An 11,055-nucleotide genomic window follows, 5' to 3' on the forward strand; every position below is an offset into this window, starting at 1 on the left:
ACAAAAGGGTTTGGGGTCCAATTTCAAGAGTAGTTGAGCCACACACCTCCAGCTGAAGTTAACAGGAATGGTGGCTGCTCTGCCCCGCTAAAAGGCGGGCCTTCAGCTCTCAGGAGTGGAATTCCATCGGTGCTCAACACATTGTTGGAAAGATAATAGTGTAGCGTGGCTGCCCCTTGTGAAGATGTAGGAAAGACAGCGAAAGGCAAGAGGGTCATTTTGTGCCTTGCACTCTTCCTGTGCATAAATCTGCCACCGTTGTAGTCTTTGTGATCCCCTGAGTGTAAGAGTCTTCCTGCCTAGTGGTGCTAGGAACCCTGAGTAGGGCAGGCAAGCTGTGGAACAGAGCACGCTGCCATCTTCTTTAAGGGGGATTGGAGAAGTTCTGCAAGCCCCTCAGCACATTCTGCTGTTTAATACTTACATGTCTACACCTTTATTAACATGAAATACAAAAGTGTTACACACCACTCATTCACTAAGCCAAACAGTAGTTTCTTCATCTCTAAGCTGCCTGTTTGACACAAACGGATAACTGTCAAAGCTATTTGCAGGCCTATCCAAAAGGAGTTGGTGGTTTCAGTCCAGACGTACAGATGTCCAAGTAATGAAAACAGCCACCCTAACTGGAGCCAACTGACAGTTTTGCTGGACATCTCACACTGAAGGGCAAAGATTTAATGCACATGGAACCAAGTTATCCCTCCATCCTTAGGTTGGGTCACTGCCTGAACCTTCTCTGCCACTGTCTTTGTTCTGCACAGTGCTGTATCTGTGCTGTAACACAAGAGAGGCCACGATTCTCCAGGGTGTCCATCAGCCACCTTTCACAAAAAAAGCCCTGGTCAGCAGGAGGCTCACTTATGCCAATTTTAATTAAACACATACATAGCAAATACTGTACACTTCTGTACTTTGTACCAGATTAAATTTAATTCTCACCACGGGAGCATTCAGCTTGCTGTGCTGAGCAAAACAGCTCTCTCCCTTTTAAATAACTGTCCTTGATTATGCCTGAGGTAGCGCTTTGGTCAATGGCTGTGACTTATTAACCAAATCCACAGCTTTCAGGAGGTGGATCTTGCAGGGGAGGAAGGGAGATTGTAAATCTAACGTAAAGAGTTTTGGCTGAGCAGCCAGCCAGCTGAAATGGATACGCCTCAGATCCCTGCCTTGCAACACCACAATTAGTAAAGATGCTGGTCAGAGCTACAGCCTGGACAGTCCCCTGGAAAGCATGTACCCTGGGGTCCTCACTCACAGCCTGCAATGAGGTTGCTGATTCAAAGCATTGTAACAGCAGGTGTGATGAAGTGCTGAATGGCATTGCCCCAGTCCTAAAATACAGTTTTCTTTGCAAGCCAGCCAGCCTGCTGCAAAGGCTGTGCTCCAGAGTCTCCAGTCCTGGAATACAAGCAAGTGAAGGGGAAAAGCAAGGTATTATTCAGGTTGTACGAGCATGACTCATGAGCCAGCACTCCCCCTTGGGGCTGTGCTTGGCATAACAGATGCTCTCTTGCACGTCCTGCTGGTGGCCTCTCTGCAGTTTTCTACTTGTTTTTGCTCCGCAGCCCTCCAGCTGCATCACATACCATCCAGGGTAAATCACCTGTTCAACAAACAGTAGCCTTTCAACTTCACATTGGACCTTTGGCCCAAGTCCAGACTCACTAGTCCTTATCCCAGGTATCGTGGGGTTTCCAAGTGTCCTTGCTCCTTGTCAGGGTGTTGGGAGTGGGATTCTGCTTCACTTTCCACGGTGGGCTAGAAGGGAACCTACATGCTCCATCTCCATTCAGTCCCAGTCCCTGGATGCTTTAATAAGCAGTCAAGGTCCGGCTGTGCCAATGCCTTGCTGCATCCTTGAACCACTTCCTACCTTTCTCTGTCTTGCACCTTTCCCACAGCCTCTTCCCATGCTCACAGTGTATTACCATCACTCTCTCAAAACATTTTCTGCCACCCAGCTAGTTTGCTGCACTCCCAGAATAAATGCTGACTCAGCAGGAATCTTCCTGCTACCTTCAGGGGCTTCCTCCAGCTTTCATTCACCAGTGCCTTGGACTCCCTGTTGTCGGCCTATCTGCCCTGCCTCAGGGAGGCTGGGTCTGCCAGCAGTTCAAATCAGCTGTCTGGCTCCAGCCAGACTTCTCTCACAGAAAAGAGAAAGCCAGCAACCCGCTCTGCTTCTTGGTCAGCAACAACCTGAACTGGGTTTAGCCCTTTTAGCTCCTGCCTCCAGGTTTGACACCTTCTGCAGATGCAGCAGGGCGGGGCGGATTGAGCCTACAGGCTCATATTAACCCCTCCTGGCCCTTTTTGGGGTTGCTATACCCCTTCCCAGTTGCCTAATAATCTGATTGGGTCAAGGACTCAAGAACAAACATAACAGAAGTGTTTTCCATTATTCACACACTATTGGTACATCGACTGAAACCATCACCGTTACTGTATTTTTCAGTCACGCCCCGACTTCCCTGCTTTCCTGTATTTGCTTTGATCATAATCCCAGCAGAAGACACTCTAAGAGCTAGAATGAAACTTGTATTTTTAACTAATAGCAGAGCACAGTTTGGGACCCTCTCTTGTATTATGTGCTACTTCTGAATGTTGTTAAAGTGTCTTGATTGTACTTCATTTGGCAGAAAGGTTTACTTGTAAAGACAGACAAAGAAAGGCTAAAGTGGTAGGCACTGCACAAAATAGTCGTGGTTTTGCTTTTGGGAAGCCATATTACTTGGGAAAAGAATCAAAAGCAAATAAATTTTCCTTCCTTCAAATTCTATCTGCAATTCATAACTGTTAATGCAGCAATAGAGAACATCCATTTTACAGGGTGAAGGGTCAGTTATTCCAGCATCCCAGAATGTGAGCATTAAATAAAGAGCATAAAAAAAACACACCAGAGGACTTCTGGGACAGAATCCGCACTTCACTGAATAGCATTGCAAACCTCAGCCTTCTATCAAAAGTATGCAACTAAAATTTTGATCTAGAGCTTCTACTGGCTGTTTCTACTATTTCAATCTGCCTAAGGGTGTTACTGCATTTGCCTACACTGTTAGAACAACCTCTCATCACAAGCACCAGTGCTTAAAGATTTGGAATGTAGTCTTGTTTTAACATGCTAGACAATGAGTGCACTGGAACACGAGAGTCTGAAAATTTCTACTCATTTGACCTTGTTGCTGTGCCATTTCATGATGGGCTGGAGGATGGATGTTAAGAGTTTTAGTCTCACATGAGTGGAACATCATGTTGCCCAAAAACATGTCATATCATAATCCAAGACACAGCCGCTATTCAAATATGTTCATGTGTCATACATTCTCACTCACCTTGTAACAGTTTACAAAAGAAAAAAATATGAGTGGTATACTACTGATTTTCTAGCTCTCCAGAGGCTGGATCGGTGGTCAAGTCCAGCTAATGAGTAACTTCAAGGGCTGTAGTTACTGAACTATTAACATATTCTCTCTTTATGCTGCCTAGAACACCATGATAGCCATTATAAATATTTAGTGCTACTAATCACAATAATGCTTTAAAGATGGTGCTGTTGAAAAAATTCACTCTATTAAAATGACAGCTTGATGGTGCATATGCACAGTTTCTCTCTGACTTGCATGCAGGGGCAGATGAAGCCACCCAATTCAATGGCTGCACTATACTAAACTATTCTGGGATGTGATTTTGAGTTGTGGTTAAGAGGGGGGTACTGACCACCTGCAGCAGCACCCTCCGACCCAGCACCGTGATCTTAATCCCAGTCCGGTGGGGAGGGGAAGGAACCAAGGGGTGGAGGGCTGGAGAAGGAGCCAACTCCACACTCATCCCACAGCAGCATCTCCTGTCCCACAGGGCTGGGCCAAACTCCCAGTTTTGGCATTGCGAGCTGGTGCATGGGGTCACAGCATCACTCAGGTTCAGCACCCTTGCTTTTATAATTTCTGTGGGAACAATTGAACCCATGCTACATTCACCATTGTTTACACGACACGTTTACTCAGTTTATTAATGCAGACAGTTCTCTTGTCATCCACCTTACAGGATCAGTATGCAGTAGATTTTGGAAAGCGACATGTATTCCTTTTGTGCCAGCCATAAACATCCCAGAGTCCAGCTAGTGCTAGAAAATACTATGTGAATCAGAAGGAATTCACTGAGATTTGTTTTAAGACATTTGGTTCTCTCTGTCTTGCTGACACTGGCAAAGTTTATTTTGACTAATGGACTGGCTAACATACAATAAAAGCTTTTCAGGCTAGATCCTCAACTGGAATAAATTGGTATAACCATTGTAAAGCCACACTAATTTACACCAACTGAGGATCTGACACTTTATATCTGGAAAACGTTACCTTTATTAAAGTACAAAAATGCTTTTGACAGCCAATTAGTAACTTATTAACAGATAGTACAACTTTTGGGACCTGTGCAGCTCTCACTGAAGTCAAGTATTTTTAAATGTTGACAAAACTGTTGATTTCAGTGCAAGCAGGATCGGGCCCTATTTTGAAAAGTGTTTAACTAGGTCTCAGCTGGCATAAATAAGCCTAGCTGCATTGACTCAAGTGGGTCCACAACTATTTATATCAGCTGAGGATACAGCCTACCAAGAATAATCATATGCTTTCAGTGTGAATTACCTTTATTTTATATTAAGGGAACAATAAAATCAAAGAACAACAAGAAGTAAAGTTTCCATAAGAGCAGACTTTGCATCAGGTTGTGTCTGAACACAGAACAGCAACTGCTTCTCTCTTTACAGGGGAAATTAATGGAAAACAAAGATAAATGCACCACACAGCATTCAGAGGAGTAGCACATAATAATGAGTCCACAGTCTGCATTGCAAACTGATTCTCAGAACTTCAGCAATTCTTGCTGAAATTTACATGGCTCATAAAGAAATGTGATTGAATGAGTGCAGGATAGTTTAATTCAACAGGTGTTTTTCCTTACTAAGAACTACAGGATTTTGCCCTATACAAAGTCAGATTAACAGAATACGAATTGCCCAGTGCCTTTTTGTGGTTAGTAGTTTAGTTGTTAACCCTAATACTAGAATGCAAGACACTGGCGCCTATTCTATCACTAGTATACAAGTAGATAGATTCTTAAGACTGTTTGCTTTCTCCTCCCCAGGTTCTTTTTTCTAAATCAAGAAAGAAAATATGATTTTTGCCCCTTTTTCGGTCATGTTCATGAGTTTATCCTCACGCCTGACAGACAGATTGAGAATTATAGGAATTAGCTACACAGTAATCAGGTGTGGCCCAAGTTCTGGCATGAGTTCTACACAGGTGCTCACACTAAAGTGAGAATAATTATGTCAGTGCACAACAGATAAGAATATACACACACACTCTCACTCTTTCTTGTGGCTAAAATATCTCAACCCTGGCAGAAAATTTGTTTATAGCTATTATGACAATGTAGATAAAGGGGGGGGGGGGGGGGGAGAACCTACTGTAAATTTAAAACCAATGTGAATTAATCATGGCTTATACAGCTACTAGGCTACCCTGCACATCCCACCTGAATAAAATATTCTCCCACTGACATGGAATATATAGTATATGCATAACTGTGCAAAAGTGCTTCAGCTAAGGCAGATAGCTTGTAACAGGATAACTTGGAACTTTTGCTGGCTGCTGAGTTCCACTTAAATTCACACTCACAGGTATTCTTGATGGGGCTAGCAAGATTTTGACATGACCTACTTTTCTCGGATATTCACTTCTCCTATTGACAAGCCTGAATTTGGCTCTGTGTATCAGTCTTATGCTACCATCTTGTCACAGCAAAATTAGATTAAGGCTGTACAAAGCTGTTGGGGAAAAAATAAGAACTAATTCTTTGAACCCACTCCCTTTCCATCCCCCTCCCCCTGGTGTTCTGGATCAGTGTGGATATGGGAACCCCTTTTTCCCTTCAGGGAACCAGATTCCAGGCCCAATTTACCATTGCCTGCAACCTGTGCACTCATTTACATCAGGACAGTGTGAATGAAAAGTGTGCACAACATGATACCTGATCAGACTGGCATTATTTTATGTTCACTTTGCTCTGGTATGACTACACAAGGTGCTGGGCAATGGAGAATCAAACCTAGTTATATTATTTAGAATTTGCATGTGCATAAGTAATTCCACTGTCTGCCCCTGCATCTCTGCTGTAAATATTGCTGTAGTTTCCTTTCCCTTGATTTCCTATTTTCTTCAAATAACTTCAACTTCAGGAGCACTGATATAAAGCTAGACATACATTTCAGTACTTTGAGCATCTGGTCTGCAGCCTTACTTGGGTGGCATGCCATTTTACCTCTAACTGTGATCTTATGTGCAAACACATTTCATGTTAGACAGAGGGCAAAGTCATTCTGGCAATTTTTACACCTCTCCTCTCTTCTCTTTGTTTTGAAACAGCACCATAAATAAATTCCAGAAAGGGAAAGAAAATCCCAGTTAGATTTTTTTTTGCAATACAAAATGAATGTAGATAGTGGAAAGCAACAGAAACTCAGTAGCTTGAAAGCATAAGAACATAAGAACAGTCATACTGGGTCAGACCAATGGTCTGTCTAGCCCAGTATCCTGTCTTCCAGTGACCAATGCCAGGTGCTACAGAGGGAATGAACAGAACAGGTAATCATCAAGTGATCCATCCCCAGCCATACCTAACGTCTGGCAAACGGCAATGGTAGAGTTTACTCTATTCTATTTAACTTCTGTTTGAACTGATAGTGGATGTATAGTTCCTCCAAAAAGACTAATGAGTATGTGAGACACCAAGTGAAAAGAAAACCTGAACTATGGAAAAGATGTTCTCAGATTTCTGTTGCTAGGGAAACTGATTCTCCATCAATGTGTAGTGTGGTGTTTGGAACATCTGCTTCATTTGGAGACCGGTTCCCTGGCATTTTAAGGAAGCATCAAAGCAACAAGGAATTAAGACAAAAACAAATTTATGTTTCTTTTTAAAAAAATACAAAGAGTAGAAAGGATTATGGAACATTGTAATTATTTATTTGTTGGGCGTGCTGCTGCTAATGGTGTCTTTCAGATAAGACATAAATCGGAGATCCTGACAAATCATGGTCACTAAAGTTCCCATGCCACTTTTTGCAAAATTAAGGGTATTGTAGTTTTCAGTGCCTTGGCCACATTCCAAGTTGGATAATTGTATTCTGTTTAATGCACCTAAATGCCCCTGTTGCTTTAACAGGATAAGGAAATTTTCTTCACTCCCTGTAGTGAAGCACTGAGTACCATTGCTGGCATCATTATAATGGCTGCAATGTTCAAAACAAAAGCCCAAGACAAGTGGGATAGTCCCACCCTACAAGTCAACAGTACAAATAAATACATTTTGATCCACAGCAATCATATGTAATGTTATAACAACATCGTCATGGTATTTTATTTTAAAAGTCAGACTTGACTGTTAGTTGAGTTAGGGTGAACCACAACCAATGAGTACAGATAAGGAGATTGTTTGATTGACAGGGACTGGAAAAAAATTAACAGAGAAATATACCTTTAAACTATTTTCTGATACTGTTTAGTGATGTATTTTGATTCAGAGTTTATTCAGCTTTTGCCATCAATCCAAGTTTATCGATATTCAATGTTCACTTTTTCACTTTGTTCTAGAAATTCTTGTTGAATCTTCTTATTAAAGAAAATAACTATGGATTAGCTTGTGCCTTTGAACTGGAAGCCTGAGACAAGAATGTGAGGCAAAGTAAAATCCTCTCATGCTCCTGCACAGTTTTCTCAGGCCTTGGATCTGGGCATGCAGTAGTAAACGGGGCACGCCATCCCCTCCCCCAAACAGATGGGTGAGAAGTGGGCAAGGCCTTAGCTCCACTCTCCAGTATGCTGGCCAGTGGAGTGAGTCATAGAATCATAGAAGATTAGAGTTGGAAGGGACCTCAGCAGGTCATCTAGTCTAACCCCCTGTTCAAATCATGACTAACCTCAGTTAAATCATCCCAACCAGAGCTTTGTCAGGCCGCAGCTTAAAAACCTCTAAACGTGGAGATTCCACCATCTCCCTAGGTAACCCATTCCAGTGCTTCACCATCCTCCTAGTGAAAAACGTTTTCCTAATATCCAACCTAGACCTCCCCCACTGCAATTTGAGACCATTGCTCCTTGTTCTGTCATCTACTACCACTGAGAAAAGCCTAGCTTCATCCTCCCTGGAACCCCCTTTCAGGTAGTTAAAGGCTGCTATCAAATCCCCCCTCATTCTTCTCTTCTGCAGACTAAACAAACCTAGTTCCTTCAGCCTCTCCTCATAAGTCTTGTTCTCCAGCCCCCTAATCATTTTTGTTGCCCTCCGCTGGACTCTCTCCAACTTGTCCACATCCTTTTTGTAGTGGAGGGCCCCAAAACTGGACACAATACTCCAAATGCGGCCTCACCAATGCTGAGCGGAGGGGAATAATCACTTCCTTCCATCTGCTGGCAATACACCTACTAATGCAGCCCGTTATGCTATTAGCCTTCTTGGTAACTAGGGCACACTGCTGACTCATAACCAGCTTCTCATCCACTGTAACCCCCAGGTCCTTTTCTGCAGAACTGCTGCCTAGTTTGTCGGTTCCCAGTCTTAGCTGTGCATGAGATTCTTCCGTCTTAAATGGAGGGCTCTGCACCTGTCCTTTTTGAACCTCATCATGGAGTGGGTTAGAATGTGCTGCTCGTATTAAAAATCAACCCATTATGGCTTTTGCCTAAAGGAAAGCATACCAAAGAATCATGGAATCAGGTTAGAGAGAAACCACCCCCAAACAAAAGGCACAGCACAGTCAATTTGGTTAACATGTTAAAACCTGAAGGATTTCACTATTGTTTTTCTTCTCATCTAGCTTCTTGTCTCAGCTAAGCTTGCAGTGCTTGAATGTTGAAATATTAGCAACATCGTCAAACATGGCTTGGACGCCCCCCCATCAAGAAGCACCTGATTCTGATCTCAATTACTCAGGCATAAGTGATTTCAGTAGAAGCATTCTGGATATATAGCACTGTAACCAACATCAGAATCTGGCAGAGAATGTGGTTTTCCCCTCCCACATTGTGACCTGTCATTAACTGGGTATACAATTTGGTGGATATGCTGTAGACATCTACATTTACACAGTGCTTTCCATGCCAGAGAATCCCAAAGTCCTTTACAAACGGATACACAAACTGCACACAGTAATTGGTTCTCTAGCTTTTGAAATGCAACCACCTCTGTGCTGAAGGCTAAGAGCTTAAGAGAGCACAGCAGCACCACAGTTTATGGTAGGGGAAAAGATAAACACCATATCCTATCAGTTTCTAATCCATGATCTTTGTTCTTCAGGTTCTCCAGAGAGTGCTTCCTGATGGTGGAAAGAACTGGCCGCAGTGTGCTGGCTCTCTAATTTCAGCTCCTTCTATCAGCCTCCAGGTCCTCCCTTACAAAGAAAAGTCTGAAGGACTTTATAACTGAGAGGGAAACAAGCTGTGGAAGGCAGGGAGGAGGGGGAAGCAGGGGGGAGAAGGGAAGAACACAGTCTTGTGCCTCTCTTTATGGGAAAGTCTTAAAGGATAGAAAGTGATAATTTTACTGTAGGTATTTATGGACCATCCTATGGAATTTAGTAGAAAATTAGACCCCAGCTATATATGTATAGCACAGAATGGTTCAAACAAAACTATAGAAAATCATCACATTTAATTAACTTCTGTGGGCTTTGAGTAATTTCTGATAAATTTCTACAGCACCTAACAGGCTTAGGTCCCCATTCACCAATGCATTTAAGCACATGTTTAAAGTCCCAATGAAATCAAATTAAGCAGGTGCTTGAATATGTTTGTGAAATCGGGGCCCAGATCACTAAATTCTACTAGACTTCTCCATTGCTCAAAGACAATGAGTCACCAGGACATTCATTTGCATGTGAGGAAGGATGCCCCATTTTTCCATAAATACTGTGAACAGTTCTTGGATGCTAATGTACTCTTTGATCAGTGCTTTTAGCAGACTGAAGAAATGGTTTTTGGAATTTGCAGGAATTCTTCTGTAGAGTTAACAGTAGAGCTAATAATAAATAATTGATTTTTTGGTTTAGTGGCCAGAATTCCTCCCCTCCCCACTCAAAAAAACAAAAACAAAAACAAAAACAAAAAAAAAAACAAACAAAAAAAACAAACAAAGCCCCCTCAATTTGGATCAGATTGTAACTTGTCATTTTTTGGATTTTCTTGCCAAAAAACAAAAAAAAAGTTGTTGTGGGTTACACAAAATGTTTTGTTAAATCTGAAATTATCATTATTGGGGGGAGGGCAGAGAGGTTTATTATATTTGTTTGATTTGGGTTTTTTTTAAACACATAAAAAATTAAGCAAATCTAGCTAAATTTCTGAACAAAGCATTGTTTAGACACGAAAATCAAAACATTTCATTTTGAAGGTGCCAAAATGAACTACTGTTACTTTAAAAAATTTTTTTTGACAAACATTGCTGAATTCGACCTGAATTTGCAGATAGCTTCATTTGACCAAAAATATGCATTTTTAGACAAATAAACTGTTCACTAAAAATCATTTTCCCAGCTCTACGTAGCAGGTACGTTTCATAAAAGATACTGAAAGCCAGTTATTTTATTTGTTCTGGCACTCAGGCACTCAGAGATATTTGCTGAGTCTCCACGAAGAATATGTAGGCTTCGTGATTCCAAGGAATAAGTTTTGTCAGGTGATACGTACGGCAGCTTGTTGCTGCAGTCCAACAAAAACAAGAAGGAAGCAACAGCAGCGGCCATCTACCATTTGTCCATTGCCACCATTACTACAAGGGAAGAGTTTGTTTGTTCTTTTAAAATTAAAAGGCCAGAGTAAAAGAATAAGATTGACTCCACAGCCAGTTGATTAAGGCTCTCGCTGGTGATGGGGATGCCAGGTTCCAGTCCCTGCTCCAATGAATAGTTAATTGTTTATACAAAGTAGAACAGCTTTAATGGGAGACAGAGAGAGAGAGACACCCTAGAATACAGGAAATAAGGTTTGCATTTTG

Source organism: Emydura macquarii, unplaced genomic scaffold (assembly GCF_026122565.2).
Source record: "Emydura macquarii macquarii isolate MOO-44397 ecotype Brisbane River unplaced genomic scaffold, CSIRO-AGI_Emac_v2 contig_2676, whole genome shotgun sequence".
Taxonomy (NCBI): Eukaryota; Metazoa; Chordata; order Testudines; family Chelidae; genus Emydura; species Emydura macquarii.